The sequence below is a fragment of the Arctopsyche grandis genome, chromosome 2 (genome assembly GCF_051622035.1).
Source record: "Arctopsyche grandis isolate Sample6627 chromosome 2, ASM5162203v2, whole genome shotgun sequence".
NCBI lineage: Eukaryota > Metazoa > Arthropoda > Insecta > Trichoptera > Hydropsychidae > Arctopsyche > Arctopsyche grandis.
The window spans coordinates 9,603,480-9,614,477 of record NC_135356.1 but is presented as its reverse complement, the minus strand read 5'-3'; positions in this window follow the sequence as shown (position 1 = coordinate 9,614,477).

Genomic DNA, 10,998 nt, shown 5'->3' with positions numbered 1-10,998 from the left:
AAACACGTATTCGGGGATTCCCACAAATAATGAATACGTTTAGGTACTCGCTTGGAAGCGAGTGGGGGAATTACCGCGCGCTACTCACTTGTCAAAAATGCATATAGTAAGGTACCAATGTTTACGTAATAATGGGAGGGGGGGGGGGTAAGAGCTTTGCTTACTTTTGCTGACAAGGGGGAGGAGGGGGTAAATAATTGTAATAAATCTGCTTACGTAATACTTGAACGGCCCCTAAGTTAGTACATAAAAAATACAAATATAAACATTTTTGACCTTTCTAAGACGAAAAAATCCCACTTCCGGTTTATTAAATTTAGTGATTTATTTTTATTTTCATCAAGTTGATACAAGAATTAAACTTGAATTTTTTCGTGAAGAACACACATGTTTAAGAGGTCCAAAAAATAATGGAAGAAAATCGAACAAAAGTAAACTGCCACTTCTGGTTGAGGGATGCTTACCAAACTATATACATAGCTTAGTATTAAGCTTAAAGTTCTAGATATGAATTTTTAGTTCAGTAAACCAAAAGGTTTCTGAGAAAAACGTAAAAAGCCTCGATTCTCTAGAGTAAAAGTACTACTTCCGGTTCAGATAAAAATATTTAAAGAATATTAGGTTATAAAATTAATAATTTCTATTACATGTAAAAAAATTCGGGTGTGACCAACCCATGACTTTATCTATGTATTTGAGGAATATAAGAAGGTTACAAAACAAAATTCGATATTGAACTAATAACTACATATGATAGCGATACAAATTGAGCGCAAATATATGCAAATACTTGCACAAGACAAAATTTCTACTTCCGGTTGGCGGATTTTGTTCAAATTTTTTTAATTATTTAAAATCAGTATAATTATTATACACATTTAATATCAAGAGGATAAAAATAATTTAAAAGGTCAAAATAAAATAATGAAATATTGTTTTTAAAAAAAATACTTTTTCCGGTTTACGAATTCTGACCAAAACGTTACCAAATCTAAGTTAGTACATAAATAACACAAATATAAATTTTCAGCTTAATACGTTCAGAGGCGTGGACAGGATCCAGGCGACAACATTTTTGACCTTTCTAATAGGAGAAAATCCCACTTCCGGTTCATTAAATTTAATGGTTTTATTTTTTATTTTTACTTAAAATCAATATCTCTATTGTACACAATAAATATCAAGACGCTTAAAATAATTTAAAAGGTCAAAATAAAATAATGAAAAAATAATGAAATATAGTTTTTAAAAAAAATACTACTTTCGGTTTACAAATTCTGACCAAAACGTTACCAAATCTAAGTTAGTACATAAAGAATATAAATATAAATTTTCAGCTTAATACGTTCAGGGGTGTGGTCAGGATCTAGGCGACAACATTTTTGACCTTCCTTCCGGATGCTTCCGGAAGGGAAAAAATCCCACTTCCAATTTATTAAATTTAGTGATTTTTTTTTATTTTAATCACATTGATACAAGAATTATACTTGAATTTTTTTGTGAAGACCACACATGTTTAAGGGGTCGAAAAAAATAGTGGAAGACAAATCGAACAAGAGTAAACTGCCACTTCCGGTCGACGGACGCTTACCAAATTTTATACATAACTTGGTATTGAGCTTAAACTGATCGATATGAAATTTCAGTTCGATAAATCAAAAGGCTTTTGAGAAAAATATAAAAAACCTCGATTCTCTAGAGTAAAAGTACTACTTCCGGTTCAGATAAAAATATTTAAAAAATATAAAATTATAAAAATTATTATTTATTGTACATGTAAAAAAAATTCAGTCTGATTCAGTTTGTAGTTTGGGAGAAAATCGAATTCAAAAACTTAAAAAAAGAGGACACCTATAAGGGGAGGTACCATTTCCGGTCAACTTAAAAATTTGAAAAAAATGTACGTAGTGTCGATAAAAATTTCAGTAACCGATACAAAGTTTCAGTTCGATAGGACTAACGGTGTTGAAAAAAATCCCCAAAGTACACAGACACACACACAGACACACATACAGACACACACACAGACACACACACAGACACACACACAGACACACACACACACATTTTTTCTAGAACATGAAAACGTGATCAGTAATCGATTCTGAGTTCGAATCAGTCAAAATCTCGAGTTCGAATTTTCGCATGATCACAAAACTTCATCTATTGTTACCACGTACATAGATAAAGTAAAAATCAAGCGCTCATTAAACGCCCGCTGTTTGCCTGCGTTGAAATGATGAATGAATGTGTGTGTATGTGTGTACACTCCCATGCAGCGCATTTGACGCTAACGTAACCCAATCCAAGTCGGGTGTTCAATATCAAGAGAACATGCCAGATGATCCGCACCCCCTACTTCCCTGATACCCTGCTTCCCCGCGTCTCCTCGACACGATAGGTCGTCACGCCACATCCCTTGCTTCAAATGATTGCAAACCACCCGGCTGCATGCTCATTTCGACTGAATTTTAACTGTTTGAATTTCAGCATGTACGAAAGTCGAGATATTCATGGGGTTGCGCAGATGACATTTCGATGTACATTGTTGATTGGCAATTCTTTAAATTGACTTGGATCTTTCTGGCAAGTTTAAAATGGCAAAAGCCGAGACAAAAGTATGAAATGAGCATGTTTGCAATCGTTTGCAGCGCAGGACCCTATGCATAACGTATACTCCTAGTATTCTAAAATTTGTTTTTATGAAATCTCCATACTTTTCGATGCACTTGCACATACATACAAATCATGTTTGAAACGGTTTCAACAAATTGCCAACTTTTACCCATTTTCAGGCAAAATTTCGAATTTTTCAGCATCTCGAATTTTTGCACATTTTTGAGATTTTTACTAATCAGGAGCTGAAATAAAATGTTTTTACGAACAAGAGCCGAAAGCAAATGAGAATTTGTTTCTCTGAATTCAAATTAAACACTAGGAGGTGTAAGAAACCAAATCTTTGTTTAAATTAATTCTTATTATTGCATATTTTTGAGATTTTTCTGAGAGAGAAAATCACGCTTACGAGACATAGTATTGTAGCGTATGCTAAAAGTAGCCGCCGTTATAATTGGTTTCGAGGATTATCTCCAGGCTTAAGTGCAAGTCGGCTAACAACGAGAGACCCCCGAATGCACTTAGCAGCGGTAACGGCACTCGGTTGCATTCCCGTGGAGTTCTTAGAACTGACAACGCGAAAGCGTGGGACTGTATATCCAAGTACGTGACTAAACAATGGGGAAGTAACCGGACGTCGAAGATGTCCTGAGCGACCTTTCCTTTATAAGGAGGTACTTTGACCATATCGAGACATTCTGGACGGAACACTGGCGGTGCGTGTATCTCCTGAATCACCAATAAATGCTGTGAAACAACTTTGGCCTTTTACTTGGATTCTCCACCCACCCCTACGCAATAGTATAATTGATTGTCCTACGTACCATTTAATATATACTACATAAATATTTTGTTATTTAGTTACTGATCGTTTTTGTATTAAGTAACTGACCAAAAAACTTGTCTTTCAGAATTAATGCTGCAATTCGCATTATTGAGAGCTTAAGCATATTAAAAACAAAGCGTATGTCTGTCGATATGAAAATTTACTCAATTAAAAAATAGATTTGTTTGTAGAAAATAATAAACACATTGCAGTGTTTAAAAAAATATTATTTATATGCGTCGTGTCACCGTGCCAAACTGTGACTAATATTTTTTTCCATTGCCAAATATCCTAATCTAGAAATAAAATTAAAAATATGTGACTATTGCTTTTTCTAAAATTGTAGGTGAAGAATTTTATCGCGGAAAGTGGCATTTCGCCCTTGGAATGGCCGATTTGACACAATTGAGAACCTGTGGGCTTTAATGGGTTCTAAAATTTAAAAAAAATAGGAAATCTTCTACTAAATTAGAATTGTTAGAAACAATAAAAATAATTTATTGTTACTACGTACATAGATAAAGTAAAAATTTGGTACATTAAAATAACGGATGAGTACTTGCAAAATTTAATACAATCGATACCTCGAACGGTTGACACAGTATTAAAATAAAAGGGAGAGGGGGGTAAACAAGAATCAAAATAATTGTTATTTGTAGCCACTATTAAAATAAAAATAAAATGCGATTTTCAGTTTTTTAATTAATAAATTAGTTTCAGGGAAAAAAATTGTTTCCATTACACTACCAAACCTTCCCATATATTACTGATTCTTAATCATTTGAATAACATGGTAGTTTCATTTAAATTTCATTGTATTGCTACTTGATATTATGTCAAACATTATAAACTTCATTTAATAAGGAAATATTGATAGTTTCAAGCTGGGAACCTTCCACTAACCGCTACGGTATGTATATTTCGTTAAATATTTGCGTGCGTTACTCCATAAGTGTATTTTAGAGATAATTCGATCATCGTTAATCTTAGACCTAAGTATATTTATTTGGTCAGTAGCCTCGGTTGATTTTATCAGAAAATAGATAATTGGTTATATAATATTATCGATCACGTACTTACTGTTCGACTATTGTCTAATTTTCAAAAAAAACATTTTCATTTTCACTTTTCAATTTTCAATTAGAGGTTTTCTGTGTTCGTATTTAAATGTATTAAAATTATTCACCTCAACGTTTATATTATATGTATGTAATTACTAGCAAATTTGTTTTAGGGAGTGCGTCACGTGGTCGATCCGCGTGATGCTTTGAACAGGACGGTTTTTTGGCTAAATCAATAATATCCGACACAAAATGTATGTAATCTCTGCTTTTGTATCCCAATCAACCATTTGAAACAAAATTTATTTGAGAAATATAATAACGTAGAATCAACAAATAAATAAAGATCGCACTCGTGTTTATTGTATGTAGATATAAGAGAGTTTTCGATATAGATATTCTAGATATTCACAAACCCATACAAAATAAATTTTAACTTAGGCAAAATTTTCGTCTGTGTCAACTTACATACATACATATGTAAGTCGTAGAAATAAAATGATGTATTTTTATGATCGACCATTAGCCACAATAGTTACGTCAAATATTCAGCCCTCACGTTTCACCCCGTTCGTGACACACTCTTGAATGTATTGGTCATCACTAGTCACCGGAGCCTGAGGGGGCCGTGTATTGTTCAAAGGTTGTAAATGCATTGTTAAAGGTTTGCCCAACAATGGATAGCACTGTGACTATCCTACCTCTAGTCATCACATTGTTGTACAGTACGATTTCAAAAAGGAGAATATAGGGTAACTCATACAAGTTTATCTTTTTCATTGTTGTTGAACAAACTAACACAGGGACGCCGGGTTCGATCCCGATTGACCTCGATTGAAAAATAATGTATTCTGAGTATTTTCTGCAATGCTGCTGGTCAGACTTGGATATTTGTGACTCCAGGGCGATCGTTTCCTATCAGAGTTTGCCAATTTTTCTGATTTCGTTGTTGAAACGGTTCCTGATTAAATTGGCTAAAAATCGAAAGTGAAAAGCCCGAAAAAGCGAATATCGGAAGGCAAACATCGAAAATCGAAAGATCTAATGTCGAAAGATAAAAAAAGGTGCATGGTAAACGGTACTATGTACATATATATATAATATATATGAGTGGCATGCGGTTAAATTATCTCTCTTTTTGTCATACAGCCTTGTTTAATGTGCGCGCGCAGAAACGGAAGGAAAAGCCTGTTCTTCTTGTTCCTGTTGTATCCTGCTCGCGCAAATTAAGTGAGGATGTACGACGGGGGGGGAGAGAGTTTTACCGCACGCCACTGATATATAGACACCGGATAGTCACATTGTTCCGTTGTTGTAAATCCTTTGTAAAAAAGGTTCGGCAAACCTTAAACAATGCATTTACACCCTTTGAACATAACGCGGCACCTTCTGGGTCCGGTGTCTACTGATATATATACTAAATGTTTTTCATATGTATGCATGGTAAACGAACATTTTCGACTTTTTAACATTCAGTGCGGTGACGGTCACCTCTTTTTGATATCAGGCACAATATTGGTAAGTTGCATTCTAATATCTGCACTTTGACTTCGTTGCAGCATAATAATAAAATCCTTCTTCCCATAAATAGGTTGTAGAAAACGGAAGTAAAACAAGCTTGTTTTGAAAAATTGAGGTACACTTCTGACAACTCGCCCAGAAATCATTTAAAGACTGATCGTTGTATTTTTGTTTCAAATCAGAGTCACTAATTAAATCAATCCGATTTTCATAGTCACTTGCGCTTAACCAGCAGCGTGGTCAAGTGGTGCGTATTGAATTCTTTCATGCTTGATGTCACGGGTTCGATTCCCACTAAGAGTTTTGTTGTTGGCCAGACCTTGGTTTGTCGAGGTCGATAGTTTCTTATCAGAATTTGCCAATTTTTATGATTTTAATTGAACCGGTTCCTATAAAATTGGATTTTCCTTCCCAATTTTCTGTTGCAAACTTTGAGTTATTGTTATATCTCAGATTTCGCCAGATTTCTCACCATAGATGTCTCTGTGGTTGTTTATCCAATGTAAAAATTCGTATTGTTACATGAAAAATGTTATTAATCGTATTTATACGATGTTTGTAATATCTGACCATAGGTGTCAGTTATTGTTTCGATTTAATATTAACAATAATTATGTATTAGATGTCTCGTTAATTATGAGTTTTCAATGTCTTGTATTAAATTAGCCATAGTGACGACCTGGAGCTAATCTGTAATGTTACTGTAGGCGGGGTACATGTGTGTTGACCGTATCCCGGCCTAACGAAACACTGTTGTGCTAGTTTTATAAAGTTTTATTGTTTGCCTATGGTTGTACAAAGGTATTATATTTGTGGGCAAAAGTATGTCGTTCAGCGGTCTCTGGATATGGTAGAGTGTCGCTGGCTCGGCATTCAGCTATGTTCTGAAGGTCTCTGGATGCGGCAGTGTGTTGCTGGCTCGTTGTTCGGCTATGTTCGGAAGGTCTCTGGATACGGCAGTGTGTTGCTGGCTCGTCCGGCTGGTTGATCTTCCAAGTCCGCGTAGTGTAGTGGTGGCTGGTCAGGAGCTGTATGTCGACGCTTGCTGCTGTGGGTCGACTGGCGTTGTTTGGGTTGTACCTCCTTTTATAGTGTTTCTGGAATCACCTGATCGATGGTGGTGGTTTGTTGATGCGTAAGAGAGGAATGCACTTTTGTCGAGGCGTAGAATTTTCTGGAATGATTGATGGAAGTGGTTGTTGATGCGTAAGCGCATGTGTTTGTTGATGCGTAAACGAGGAATTTGCTTTTGTCGAGGCGTAGAATTTTCTGGAATGATTGGCGCCGTTCCGCTCGATGTAGTTTAATGGTGGCGGCGTGTTTCGACCGTTTTGGTTCCACTCGACTGGTAGGGGCGTTCCGCTCGAGTTTAATATAATGGTTGCAGGTGTGCGACGTCTGGTTTTCGGGAATGTAGTTTGTTGTTGCGGAATATTCTCGAATGTTTCGATGACGATGACGATGACGAGATTCCTACATTACTATGGCGAAATTTAAAAAAAAATTATAAATAAATAAGCCTAGTGGCTTAGCTGTCACAGAAAATGGATTCCGAACCCAGGAATCGTCCTTACTATGTAAGAGTTGGTTTCAAGTTATGTACATAGGTGTTCTAAAAATACTTTGGAAAATTCTTGATCTACCTTAAAATTTAATTTATTTAAACATTCAAGTAAGGCAGGAAAACAATCAAAATTATTAGATTCGACTGATGAAATCCAAAATTGTATTTTTTTTTTAACAAAAGATTCAATTTTATCTCTTGGATTGAAAATTGTAATACTTTTTCCTTGTAATGATTATTAATAATTACAAGGAAATCAATAATTATTAATATTTTTTTTTATTTTTACTTGTAATGATTATAAGTTAACTTCATTGCGCTTGGTAACAATATATCTGTCAGATATGCAAGTTTTATCAACCATGAAGGATTTGTTAAAACTTTAGCAGAATATTAATAGTGCTTTTCCTCTGGATAGCCATCTCACTTCAATATGTAATAAAAGTGCTTTGTGTCCACTTAAAAAAACAAAATTTTCATATATTTGGATTGAAGTGGTCTTGATTTTATATAGTTTGTCACTTTCACTTTTTGTAAGATTTTATTTTTAGAAATAAAAGCTTTTTGTTGACTTATTACTAGAGGTAGGATAGTCACAGTGCTATCCATTGTTCGGCAAACCTTTAACAATGCATTTACAACCTTTGAACAATACACGGACACCTCAGGCTCCGGTGACTACTTATTACTACATATTTATACCCCAAACAAAATAATTAGTCTGAAAATCACGATAAAGTGTTGATGTTTTCAACTCGGCCATTATTAACATTTTTATACTGAATTTTTTTCGTTACCCGATTTCTAGACTTTATTTTGTACGTCTTCCTATGAGATTTGTCACTGTCAACGCTCCCCGAAAACCCGTTGTTCGAAATTTAACTTTGCTGAAATCCTGTTTTTTAATACTTTGAGCTCGCTTTGGGATTGTAAATCGAAATGAGGGATCTGAATGTTGAATGTTTACTTATTTATTTGTTTGGCTCAAAACAACCTTCGCTGTAAACATTTCTATGTATACATAATAACGATATTGATTAACAATACTTTGTTTCTTGTGGTAATTCATATATTTTCGGCATCAAACGAATTTGACACATTTTAAGTCATTCACACTAAATGTCGTCAAGCCGACTAATAATTGATTTCACGGAACTATTAAAAATTAATTCCACATCTTATTTTGACTCGGACGAAAGTACTTTATTTATATGTGAAATTGAAACAATTTTGTGTAACCGAATTTTTTTTTTAAATACAAACCCATTATTTTAATTTCTCCATAATCGATTTCCTGCCAATCAATGTAACCCTGGAAAAATTTCAACAAACCAATTTTTGTCTACTCGTCCCATGGGATTAACGAAACTTTGAATCGTATTTGTCTGCGTGTACATATAATATGTGCATATGTATATTGGGGGTCCCAATCGAATATTCGATATTCGAATAAATTCGCCCCTTTTTCAATATTCATAAATTCGAGTATTTATAAAACAAATGGAAAATATGATTTTTTACTTTTTTTTAAGTAATTAAGAAAGTTCATTGGTAATAAAATCGTCTTTTTAATTAACTCGATTTGCAGAACTTCAACAAGGTTTTCGATTTTTACTTTATCTATGTACGTAGTAACAATAGATGAAGTTTTGTGATCATGCGAAAATTCGAACTCGAGATTTTGACTGATTCGAACTCAGAATCGATTACTGCTCACGTTTTCATGATCTATAAAAAATGTGTGTGTGTGTCTGTGTGTGTGTGTCTGTGTGTGTGTGTCTGTGTGTGTGTGTGTGTCTGTGTGTGTGTGTGTGTATGTGTGTGTATGTCTGTGTGTGTGTGTGTGTGTGTGTGTCTGTGTGTTTTGGGGATTTTTTGAACACCGTTAGTCTTATCGAACCAAAACTTGGTATCGGGTACTAAAATTCTTATAGACATGACGAAAATTTTTTTCAAGTTTTTAAGTTGACCGGAAATGGTACCTCCCCTTATAGGTGTCCTCTTTTTTTTAAGTTTTTGAATTCAATTATCTCCCAAACCGCTAACTGAATCGGATTAATTTTTTTTACATGTAATAGAAATAATAATGTCTATAATCTTATATTTTTTAAATATTTTTATCTGAACCGGAAGTAGTAGTTTTACTTTAGAGAATCGAGGTTTTTTATGTTTTTCTCAGAAACCTTTTGGTTTATTGAACTGAAATTTTATATCTAGAACTTTAAGCGTAATAAAAAGTTATGGATAAAATTTGGTAAGCATACCTCAACCGGAAGTGGCAGTTTACTCTTGTTCGATTTATCATCCATTATTTTTTTCGACCCCTTAAACATGTGTGATCTTCATGAAAAAATTCAAGTATAATTTGTGTATTAATTTGATGAAAATAAAAAAAAATCACTAAATTTAATAAACCGGAAGTGGGTTTTTCTCCTCTTAGAAAGGTCAAAAATGTTGTCGCCTGGATCCTGTCCACACCCCTGAACGTATTAAGCTGAAAAATTATATTTGTATTTTTTATGCACTAACTTAGATTTGGTAAAGTTTTGGTCAGAATTCGTAAACCGGAAGTAGTATTTTTTTTTAAAACAATATTTCATTATTTTTTCATTATTTTATTTTGACCTTTTAAATTATTTTCAGCTTCTTGATATTTATTGTGTATAATAGAGATAGTGGTTTTAAGTAAAAATAAAAAATAAAACCATCAAATTTAATGAACCGGAAGTGGGATTTTCTCCTATTAGAAAGGTCAAAAATGTTGTCGCCTGGATCCTGTCCACACCCCTGAACGTATATAGCTGAAAATTTATATTTGTATTCTTTATGTACTGACTTAGAGCTGCTAACGTTTTGGTCAGAATTCGTAAACCGGAAGTAGTATTTTTTTTTAAAACAATTTTTCATTATTTTTTTTTGACATTTTAAATTATTTTTATCCCCTTGATATTTAATGTGTATAATAACTATACTGATTTTAAATAATAAAAAAAATTTGAACAAAATCCGACAACCGGAAGTTTGTTTTGTAACCTTCTTATATTCCTCAAATACACAGATAAAGTCATGGGTTGGTCACACCCAGATTTTTTGTTTAGGATGCGTGACGAATTAGACAAATTTTCTAATCGTAAATATTAATCTATCAACGTTTTCCTATTGTAAAGTGAATCCTTAGATAATAATCAGTGCCGGTTTTAGTGGGGGGCTTGGTCGGTGGCTCCTAAGGCCACCAAATAAGTTAGGGCGCCGCTCGATGCGTCAAAGGCGCCAAAATCCATACCAAATTTTACCAAATTTTAGATTAGAGCGCCAAAGGCAAAATTTTTTTCTAATGGTGTTTAGGAAAAATTGCCCGAGGGCGCCATTGAGTGTAAGGCCAGCACTGCTAATAACCCGTAATAATTTTG